A 12,116-nucleotide genomic window follows, 5' to 3' on the forward strand; every position below is an offset into this window, starting at 1 on the left:
CCTGGCTTGGAAAATTTTGAGCTATATTTTGCTAGTGTGTGAGATGAGGGCAATTGTGCACTATTTGGAACATTCTTTGGCATTGCCTTTCTTTGGGATTGGAATGAAAACTGACCTTTTCTAGTCCTGTGGCCACTGCTGAGTTTTCCAAATTTGCTGGCATATTGGTTGCAGCGCTTTCACAGCATCATTTTTTACAATTTGAAATAGCTCAAGTGGAATTCCATCACCTCAACTAGCTTTGTTCGTAGTGGTGCTTCCTAAGACTCACTTGACTTCACATTCCAGGAAGTCTGGCTCTAGGTGAGTGATCACATCATCGTGATTATCTAAGTCATGAAGATCTTTTTTGTATAGTTCTTCTGTGTATTGTTACCACCTCTTCTTAATATCTTCTGCTTCTGTTAGGTCCATACCATTTCAGTCCTTTATTGTGCCCTTCTTTGCATGAAAACTTCCCTTGGTATCTCTAATTTTCTTGAAGAGATCTCTAGCCTTTCCCATTCTATTGTTTTCCTCTATTTCTTTGCATTGATCACTGAGAAAGGCTTTCTCATCTCTCCTTGCTATTCTTTGGAACTCTGCATTCAAATGGGTATATCTTTCCTTTTCTCCTTTGCCTTTCTCTTCTCTTCTTTTCACAGCTATTTGTAAGCCCTCCTCAGACAACAATTTTGCCTTTTTGCATTTCTTCGGGATGGCCTTGATCACTGCCTCCTGTACAATATCATGAACCTCTGTCCATAGTTCTTCAGGCACTCTATCAGACCTAATCCCTTGAATCTATTTGTCGTTTCCACTGTATAGTCGTAAGGGATTTGATTTAGATCATACCTGAATGGTCTAGTGGTTTTCTCTACTTTATTCAATTTAATGATCTGAGCTACAGTCAGCTCCTGATCTTGTTTTGGCTGACTGTATAGAGCTTCTCCATCTTTGGCTGTAGATACAATCAATCTGACTTCAGTATTGACTATGGTGATGTCCATATGTAGAGTCTTCTCTTGTGTTGTTGGAAGGGGATTCTCTTCTTCAGGATCCTGACTTGCTGAGAGATCAAGGAACAACTTTCTCAGCTTCCTTTTCCTTGATCCCAAGTTTACAAACTCCTTTCCTGCAGCACTGATGGACAGGGTCATATTATCTCCCTGGGAGCTGAAGAAAGGTGAGTGACTGTTAACTTTTGTTAACAGTCATGCAGGTTCTCTGAGGCAGGCCATTACATATAAATATATTTTCAAAAGCAAGAAACAGTTCCAAGACAGAGTCAGAATTGGCTCTTCCCTGCAACAATACTTGTTCTGCCCACTTGGCAGGCATAGGTCAGTGACACGTGGGACCTCAGTGTTTTGTGAATCATGAGGATGCTGGCCCACTTGGGCAGGCCCTCCTCCAGCGCTCTCCTATGACCCCACCCTGGCCTCCTAGTGTGCCTGGACCCTGGTCCAGCTCCCCTCCGGAGACCTGGCAGGGCTCTGGGACCCTGCCCCTGTTGTATCTGCTCACATCCCTATCCTTTTATTTCTCCTTCAAGACATCTTCTCAGTTTACTGTTAATTTTCTTAATTGATTCATATTTTCTTAATTATTATAAAAGTAATCAAATGTCCTGGTTAAAAAAAAAATGCAAACAGCTCACTGAGATAGAAGATGAAAAGGAGAGGTTTTCCTTTTCCAAGCTTCTCAAGCCCCTCCTGTATCAGTAGCTTCAGTTCAGTTCAGTTCAGTCACTCAGTCGTGTCTGACTCTTTGTGACCCCATGAATTGCAGCACGCCAGGCCTCCCTGTCCATCACCAATGCCCGGAGTTCACTCAGACTCACGTCCATAGAGTCAGTGATGCCATCCAGCCATCTCATCCTCTGTCATCCCCTTCTTCTCCTGCCCCCAATCCCTCCCAACATCAGAGTCTTTTCCAATGAGTCAAATCTTGGCATGAGGTGGCCAAAGTACTGGAGTTTCAGCTTCAGCATCATTCCTTCCAAAGAAATCCCAGGGCTGATCTCCTTCAGAATGGACTGGTTGGATCTCCTTGCAGTCCAAGGGACTCTCAAGAGTCTTCTCCAACACCACACCTCAAAAGCATCAATTCTTTGGCGCTCAGCCTTCTTCACAGTCCAACTCTCACAGCCATACATGACCACTGGAAAAACCATAGCCTTGACTAGACGGACTTTTGTTGGCAAAGTAATGTCTCTGCTTTTCAATATGCTATCTAGGTTGGTCATAACTTTTCTTCCAAGGAGTAAGTGTCTTTTAATTTCATGGCTGCAATCACCATCTGCAGTGATTTTGGAGCCCCAAAAAATAAAGTCTGACACTGTTTCCCCATCTATTTGCCATGAAGTGATGGGACTGGATGCCATGATCTTCGTTTTCTGAATGTTGAGCGTTAAGCCAACTTTTTCACTCTCTTCTTTCACCTTCTTCAAGAGGCTTTTTAATTCCTCTTCACTTTCTGCCATAAGGGTGGTGTCATCTGCATACCTGAGGTTATTGATATTTCTCCCGGCAATCTTGATTCCAGCTTGTGCTTCTTCCAGCCCAGTGTTTCTCATGACGTACTCTGCATATAAGTTAAATAAGCAGGGTGACAATATACAGCCTTGACGGACTCCTTTTCCTATTTGGAACCAGTCTGTTGTTCCATGTCCAGTTTTTTTTTTTTTTTTTTTTTGTGCTAACACGTGAAATACATTTACTAATTAAGACAACCAACACTTTTATTTGCATTTATTTTTTGCGGCATTTATTCCTGGGCCATAAGTTTTTGTTTCTTCAGTTTCTTCTGGGATATCTTTTTCTTCTGTGCAACCTCCTCTTCTGGTTTAGGAACAATCTGTTCTTTTTCAGTAAGGATCATCTCAATGTGTCATGGAGAGCTCATGTGTGGGTTGATCCGACCGTGAGCTCTGTAAGTCCTGCGCCGCATCTTGGGGGCTTTGTTCACTTGGATGTGCTCAATGACCAGAGAATCTACATCTAAGCCCTTAAGTTCAGCGTTACTCTCTGCATTTTTGAGCATGTGTAGTAAAAATTCAGCACTTTTTTTTGGGCCGCCGACCCTGCGTCCAGCCCCACTGTTTAGCCTGTGCACACCTACCAACTCCACCGTTGTAACGACGGAATGGCACACATTGTTTCTTTAAAGTGACATCCTTCAGATACTTGTTGGCTTTTCGGATATGCATACCCTTCATGGCCTGGGCAGTTTCACGAGTGTTCTTAAAGTGAACACGAAGATTTGAACCTCTTGATTTGCATGATTTTGTGGGGTTTTCTGGGTCAAGTGAATAGCGCACCATTTTTAGGGGTCACCTCAGGCCGCTTACCGGAAAAGCCATGTCCAGTTCTAACTGTTGCTTCCTGACCTGCATACAGATTTCTCAAGAGGCAGGTCAGGTGGTCTGGTATTCCCATCTCTTGAAGAATTTTCCACAGTTTATTGTGATCCACACAGTCAAAGGCTTTGGCATAGTCAATAAAGCAGAAATAGATGTTTTTCTGGAACTCTCTTGCTTTTTCCATGATCCAGCGGATGTTTGCAATTTGATCTCTGGTTCCTATACCTTTTCTAAAGCCAGCTTGAACAACTGGAAGTTCACGGTTCACGTATTGCTGAATCCTGGCTTGGAGAATTTTGAGCATTACTTTACTAGTGTGTGAGATGAGTGCAATTGTGCGGTAGTTTGATCATTCTTTGGCATTGCCTTTCTTTGGGATTGGAATGAAAACTGACCTTTTCCAAAAAAAAAAAAAAATGCAAACAGCTGTCTGAGATAGAAGATAAAAAGGAGAGGTTTTCCTTTTCCAAGCTTCTCAAGCCTCCCCTGTATCAGTAGCTTAGCATCCCAGCTAACTCCTTGTTCTCTCCATACAGCCCAGGGCATGAGACAGTCTCTGCTTGCACAGACCCTACCCTGCCCTACTCAGGGAAATTGGCTTGCACAGGCAACCTCACCAGATGTTTGTGGGGATGGAAGGCATATACACCACTAGCCCCTCAGCACAGAAGTCTGAGCCCCCATGCTCATCTCTGGGCAGCAAGGTGACCAGCATCTGCTGGGTGCCTGGCGCTGCTGCCCATACCCCAGCACTGGGGGGAGAAGGAGTAGGAGAGGGGGCTCCTGGCACTGTGCCTGCAAGGGAGTTGCTGACTGGGGTGGTTGACAGCTTTTTCTGAAATGCCAATAAATCACCAATCTCTGCCTGGCTCACTAGGATAGATTCCGTCACTTAAAAACTCTAATCCTCAGAAGCTCATCACCCCCTATCCAGTGTCTTTATCTTCCCATGGCAGTTGACACACATAAGACCTCTGGTTGGTGGTGTCAATTATAAAAATATATGCACAACCTAAAAGTTGAGTTATATTTTATTCAGTGGAAGTTTCTAGGACTTCAAGCCCAGGAAGCAGCATCTCCAAAAACCCTGAGAGAACTGCTCTGAGAAGGCTAGTTGTGCAGCCAGGTTATAAAGAAGTTTTGCAACAAAAGGCAAGTAGTAGAAACAAAAGATTAATTAATTAAAGCTAACTAGTTCCAAAGAATAGCAAGAAGAGATAAGAAAGCCTTCCTCAACGATCGATGCAAAGAAATAGAGGAAAACAACAGAATGGGAAAGACTAAAGATCTCTTCAAGAAAATTAGAGATACCAAGGGAACATTTCATGCAAAGATGGGCTCGATAAAGGACAAAAATGGTATGGACCTAACAGAAGCAGAAGATATTAAGAAGAGGTGGCAATAATACACAGAAGAACTGTACAAAAAAGATCTTCACGACCCAGATAATCATGATGGTGTGATCACTCACCTAGAGCCAGACATCCTGGAATGTGAAGTCAAGTGGGCCTTGGAAAGCATCACTAGGAACAAAGCTAGTGGAGGTGATGGAATTCCAGTTGAGCTATTTCAAATCCTGAAAGATGATGCTGTGAAAGTGCTGCACTCAATATGCCAGCAAATTTGGAAAACTCAGCAGTGGCCACAGGACTGGAAAAGGTCAGTTTTCATTCCAATCCCAAAGAAAGGCAATGTCAAAGAATGCTCAAACTACCACACAATTGCACTCATCTCACACGCTAGTAAAGTAATGCTCAAAATTCTCCAAGCCAGGCTTCAGCAATATGTGAACCGTGAACTTCCAGATGTTCAAGCTGGTTTTAGAAAAGGCAGAGGAACCAGAGATCAAATTGCCAACATCCGCTGGATCGTCGAAAAAGCAAGAGAGTTCCAGAAAAACATCTATTTCTGCTTTATTGACTATGCCAAAGCCTTTGACTGTGTGGATCACAATAAACTGTGGAAAATTCTTCAAGAGATGGGAATACCAGACCACCTGACCTGCCTCTTGAGAAATCTGTATGCAGGTCAGGAAGCAACAGTTAGAACTGGACATGGAACAACAGACTGGTTCCAAATAGGAAAAGGAGTCCGTCAAGGCTGTATATTGTCACCCTGCTTATTTAACTTATATGCAGAGTACATCATGAGAAACGCTGGATTGGAAGAAGCACAAGCTGGAATCAAGACTGCCGGGAGAAATATCAATAACCTCAGGTATGCAGATGACACTACCCTTATGGCAGAAAGTGAAGAGGAACTAAAAAGCCTCTTGATGAAGGTGAAAGTGGAGAGTGAAAAAGTTGGCTTAAAGCTCAACATTCAGAAAATGAAGATCATGGCATCTGGTCCCATCACTTCATGACAAATAGATGGGGAAACAGTGGAAACAGTGTCAGACTTTATTTTTGGGGGCTCCAAAATCACTGCAGATGGTGATTGCAGCCATGAAATTAAAAGACACTTACTCCTTGGAAGAAAAGTTATGACCAACCTAGATAGCATATTCAAAAGCAGAGACATTACTTTGCCAACAAAGGTCTGTCTAGTCAAGGCTATGGTTTTTCCTGTGGTCATGTGTGGATGTGAGAGTTGGACTGTGAAGAAGGCTGAGCGCCAAAGAATTGATGCTTTTGAACTGTGGTGTTGGAGAAGACTCTTGAGAGTCCCTTGGACTGCAAGGAGATCCAACCAGTCCATTCTGAAGGAGATCAGCCCTGGGATTTCTTTGGAAGGAATGATGCTGAAACTGAAACTCCAGTACTTTGGCCACCTCATGCCAAGATTTGACTCATTGGAAAAGACCCTGATGTTGGGAGGGATTGGGGGCAGGAGGAGAAGGGGACAACAGAGGATGAGATGGCTAGATGGCATCACTGACTCGATGGACATGAGTCTGAGTGAACTCCGGGTGTTGGTGATGGACAGGGAGGCCTGGCGTGCTGCAATTCATGGGGTCGCAAAGAGTCAGACACGACTGAGCGACTGAACTGAACTGAGATATCTAATTAAAGTTAATTAAAGAAAACTAGATATCTCAAGGAATTTAACAATTTTCTACATATGGAAAGATGCAAAAGTCTGGGCTTACTGAAATCATTCCTTTGCTATGCACCTCAGCTATCTGGGTCCAGTATCCTATGACTTCACATCCCGAATTTCCTCTGAGATCACCATAGGGAGTGGCTACAGCCTGGTGGCTGCTAGACGTCAGGTATTTGCTTCCTTCCTAAGTTCCTTTGGACCCACCAGCTCACTGTTGGCGGTGGCTGAAATTGCTGATGACTGTGACATCCTTTGTTTACTGATATGTCAGGAAATATTCCATTTCTCAGAGGCATCACATCTGCAGACCTTTGGCCATGGGACTAGGCATGAAGGGTGAGTGTACTCTCTCTGGGTCTTTCTAGGATATAACCACTGGCCAGATGTGCCTGATTTCTGGTCCCAGTCTGTCCTGGCTGCAATGAAACCTTGAATGGAATGCTTTCCCTGGGAGAATGGCATTGAAACATGCATAATATCATATATGAAATGAGTCGCCAGTCCAGGTTCGATGCATGATCTGGATGTTTGGGGCTGGTGCACTGGGACGACCCAGAGGGATGGTATGGGGAGGGAGGAGGGAGGAGGGTTCAGGATGGGGAACACATGTATACCTGTGGTGGATTCATTTTAATATACGGCAAACCAATACAATATTGTAAAGTTAAAAAATAAATAAAAATTTATAACTCAAAAAGAAAGAAGAAAAGTGAAAGTAAAATAAATAAATAAATAAATTTACTTAGGAAAAAAAAAAGAAATGCTTTCTCTTTCTTTATCTCAGTTTCCCCATCTTTACTAATCAACATTGATTGAATTCACTGTTTTACTTGTAAATACAGTTTATTTGGGAACTTCCCAGTGGCTCAATCAGTAAAGAATCTTCCTGCGATGCAGGAGACATGGGTTGGATCAGGAAGATCCCCTAGCGAAGAAAATGGCAACCCACTCCAGTATTCTTGCCTGGGAAATCCCATGGACAAAGGAACCCAGAGGACTACAGTCCATGGGGTTGCAAGAGAGTCAGACACAACTTAGCAACTAAACCCCCATCAGTGGCTCAGAGGTATAGAATCTTCCTGAAATGCAGGACACCTGGGTTTGATCCCTGGATTGAGAAGATCCCCTGGAGAAGGAAATGGCAACCCATTCCATTCAGTATTCTTGCCTAGAGAATTCCATGGACAGAGAAGCCTGGCAGGCTACAGTTTATGGGGTCTCAAAAGAGTTGGACATGACTTAGGGGCTAAACAACACTTTATTTATAATATCTTTGAGTCCTAATACTCATTCCTTAAGGCAGGTACTCACTTTGTCCTTGTCCTCCATGTTGTTACAAATTTTACAACCTAAGGCATGGAGAGGTCAAAGGGCATCCCTATAGGGCACAAGACCAGTGGGTGGCAGAGCTACGGTTTGAGCAATCTAAGCACAGCCCCCATGTTCTGGCTTGCCGACTCAGGAGGCCAAAAGGGGAATTCTTCAGTCCAGCAGGAGCCCCAGGTCCTCTTTTCACAAGGGACTTGGGGGATGAGGAGAGAGAGCAAGCCTTGGAAAGCACTTGCCAGCTTCATACCATTCAGGGAGGCCCATGAGTAGACGAGGAAGGCTGGGGACCCTCCAAGCTGTGGAGTGAGAGCCCCCAGGGGCTTTCACAGACAACACAGGCTTGGGCCCGGAGCAATGGCCAGAGGCTGGTTCGTAGACATCTTCACCTCCCCCACCCCTCACCCCAAGATGGCTGTGGCCACCTTCCTCTCAAAATCTCAAAGCCCCAAAGTGAAACAGGAGGGAATGGGGCAGGGTACAATCTTTAAATACATCTAAGATGGTAGATGAGTTGACTTCCACTAGGCCTTAAGCCTCAGTATACTCTCACCGTGACACAACAGCAAGCTAAGTGATACACCCACAGACGACATGACAGTTCCAAGGCCAACCATCAAAACCCACAAGTGGACAGTGCCCCCATTCCTGGACATCTCTGTCTCTTCCTCAAAATAGTTGGAATAACCCTTCCACTCATTAGCCTATGAAATTACTCAGCCCATGAAAACTAAGCACACCATATTTAAGGGCCTTTCACCTTACAAGATGGCCCACACTCTGTCTGTGGAGTGTTTCTCTCTAAATAAATCCACTTCTTACCTATCACTTTGTCTCTCATTGAATTCTTTCTACAACAAGATATCAAGAACCTGAGCATCATTAGGTCCTGAAACCAGCTATGTGATCTCATTTGGAAGACTGAGGCTTTGGCTTAGGTTTTGGCGAGGTCCAAATCCTAATCTGAGGTGAACAGTTTCAACAGGGCCAGCCCCACCAGTCACCTGAGCATTTCCCCCTAGTGCAGTGGTCTGGGGCTTCAGCTGAGGATGCAGCCTTTGCTCACTTGTCCTTCCCTGGGGCTCTTTTGCAGGCAGGGGGACCTACGGGCTCTGCTGCCGAGGAGGGGGGTGACAGCAAGAACTAGTGGCCCATCAGGGCTGTCCCCATCCCCCCAGACATGTCTCGAAGGGAGAGGCCCAGGAGGCCCTGGTCACTGGTGCAGATGGAAAGGACTCCAGTCCCTGTCACATACACACCTCCTGGGGGAACCACGCTGAGGACTGTGATTTCAAGAGAGAGAAACCTGAATCCAACAAGCTCCAGAAGAAGGGGGTTTGTTGGAAGCTACTGGGGCTTCTCACCACTCATGCGCCTCAGGGACAACTAGAATAAAAGACTCAAATACTACAGGGTGCGGCCCACCCGGCCCTGCCCTGTTGCTACATCTGTCTTCCCGACTTCCTCCACACGGGAGTGATCTCAGATGGCCTCGGCCAGCAGCGGCCTGAAGCAGGGTTTCGATTCCTGGCCAGAGGCTGAGTCCAGGCCACAGTGGTGAGAGCATCATATGCTGGTACTAGACCAGTGGTCAGTGATCAGGCCTTGGCTCTTTGGCTTTAAGGAAAAGAATTCCCACAAAGACAAAAAGGAGTGAAACAAAGTATTTATTAGGACAAAAAAGAGTACAGCACCTCTGGATAGACATACAGGCAGACTCAGAGAGAGCTGGGCCCTCATGGAGGTTTAAATCACTTTCTTTGGGGTTTCCTTTGGCCAATTATTTTGATTTGCCTGGTTCAGAGTCCATATTTGGAATATCTCGATCTTCCCATGTGTGTAGGTGCATCTCTTAGCCAACATGGATTCTTCTGAAGAGGCCTATGGGTAGTCATCATCACTTGCCTTTTGACCATCAGGGAACATTCATTTCTCCACATGTGTAGTCAGGGAGGTCTTCTGACTTTGAGAAAGAGAAATACGTGGTCTCTTATCTTCTATCAGAGCAGGGCCCAGACTCCTCTCCCTCCCAATTTTCCCTCGCCTTGAATATATATTATATTATATATATATTATATATATATATATATATATATTATAATATATATATTATATTATAATATATAATATAATATATATTAATCCATAGGGAACAAATCTCCAATTGCTCCTCTAGGGTGAGGAGGGGGCCCGTCAACCCCCAGCCACAGGAAATACAAGGCTGCCACAGCTCCAGCCATCACCAGAGGGGGACTGCTCCCTTGCCTTACTTCCAGCCTGTCAAATCCAAGAAAGGGGCTTTGATTGGCCAAGCTCGTGTCAGTAGCCCATTCCTAGCCCAATCAGGTTGCCGAGAGGGCAGGACAACATGACATAGGCAAAGCCATTGGCTAGAGAAGGAAACTGGAGAAGGAGACTCACTGAGGGCCAGGAAGTCAATTCAGTTGTTTGTATCTGTTACACCTCTGTGAGATTTCATTTCCTCACCAGTGAATTGATGCTGATGTCAGTGACCACTTCATGGGTGGTTGTAGTTTAATGATAAGATAGTGAAGTAAATAGTTTGGTGCCTAGAAGTAATCCACAAATATTGGCTTTATTATTGTTGATGTTAATAGGATTTGCTGTAGCTAAGTGAGGAATAAGGTTCCCACTGAGAAGGTTGTGGGTGGAGCAGGGCCTCAGCTGTCGGTCCTGCCTGAACCCCAGTATTCTTGACGTCACTCGCCCGTTAACACGCCCCAGGCAGCAGAGAGGAGGGCTCCCTCCCCAGCTGAACCCCACCCCACCCCATCTCAGTTTCTTGGTCATCAAACGGACAATAATCCAGACTTGTTTTCCTTTGCTACAGTTGCGAGCAGCAAGCATGAAAGCCTGCAAAGGGGAAACTGCAACGTCTTACTAACAGTTTATTGTTGTTATTAATTATCAGCTCCAGAAAACTGCTGGGATTATGAGCGGGTATTTTCCCCACGTTTCCTCTAAAGGCCATTACAACGAGGGAAGCCAAGCAGACTTAATTTGCTAATGCCAACCACTAAATTATGCAAAACCAGATCTGCTAATGAATTTCTCCCCTCTGGCTGCCAGTGCTGATTAGTTTGGGGTGCCTTGTTGGAGGGAGAGGCAGGGAAGGGGCCCAGTGCTCAGCTCCCTCTTCCACACCCAGGCAGCCTGCACACGCCCCCTGGATGAGGGCCTCTTAAGATGTGACTCCCTACCCGAGAGGCCTCGAGGGGGCTGAGGAGCTTCTTTGGTAATTCAAGATGGTTTTCGGTTTCTTCGGTTTGAAAAGAATCTCATAGCTTATTTCAGAGGAAGAAAAAGAACACCTTTGAATTAAATGTGAGCCCACAAATGACTTCTCTCTTTCTCTGCTTTATTTCTGACGACTATTTATAGATCTGAGTCCATCACTGCAAATGAAGGACCTTTTCATTCTCCCTCAGCCTCCACTGCTCCCATCCCAGCTTGTGAGGATGATGGTCATTGAGGGGCTCAGCTGAGGCTCCCCTCCTGACAAGGAGCTCCTCCAGAAGAGGGGTGGGGCTGCATGCCCAGGGCCAGGTGAGGCAGGCACAAGCCTCATATCCACCTGGTAAGTCATGGCAAGCTAAGGAAAAACTCTTGGCTTACTTAGGCCAAAGAAGGTAGTTTATCAGAAGGATGCAGGCAGCTCACAGATGAAGAGAAAGGCCTGAATGACCTTTCCCAGCCTTGGAAAGGGCAGGAGCGGGGCAGCCTGGGGACCCAGGTGACAGGAACTATATTTTCAAGGCGCAGTTCTTCCCCAAGGAAATCCAACCAGTCTATCCTAAAGGAAATCAGTCCTGAATATTCATTGGAAGGACTGATGCCGAAGCTGAAACTCAAATACTTTGGCCGCCTCATGCGAAGAACTGACTCACTGGAAAAGACCCTGATGCTGGGAAAGATTGAAGGCAGGAGGAGAAGGGGACGACAGAGGATGAGATGGTTGGATAGCATCACCGACTCAATGGACATGTGTTTGAGTAAATTCTGGGAGTTGGTGATGGACAGGGAGGCCTAGCATGCTGCAGTCCATGGGATCGCAAAGAATCAGACACGACTGAGCGACTGAACTAAACTTAACTGAGATACTCCCCAGTTGTTCTTAACTGAAGTGGTTCAAATCCCTCAGTGCCAACCCCGTGTGTGACCTTGGCTGGGTTTCTGACTCTGTCTGGGGCTAATTTATTCTGTGAAATGGGGCTCACAGAGCCTTTCTCCCCACCTCTCACAGTTGCTGTGTGTATAACCCAGATGCCAGCTGCAGTTAGACACTGTTCTTTGAAATTTAAATTAAATTGGCTAGGACTTCAATCCCTTGTGAACAGGAAATCCAATATTTTCCCCCAAGATTTCTGTGACTCCCTGGGGA

The 12,116-nt window shown here is 45.4% G+C and overlaps 1 pseudogene; it reads right to left on the reverse strand.

Moving 5' to 3' along the window:
• Positions 1-2,723: 2,723 nt before the first annotated feature.
• On the reverse strand, positions 2,724-3,336 carry LOC102274856 (large ribosomal subunit protein uL22-like; annotated as a pseudogene).
• Between the last annotated feature and the right edge of the window lie 8,780 nt (positions 3,337-12,116).

This window comes from Bos mutus, chromosome 18 (assembly GCF_027580195.1).
Source record: "Bos mutus isolate GX-2022 chromosome 18, NWIPB_WYAK_1.1, whole genome shotgun sequence".
NCBI classification, from domain to species: Eukaryota; Metazoa; Chordata; class Mammalia; order Artiodactyla; family Bovidae; genus Bos; species Bos mutus.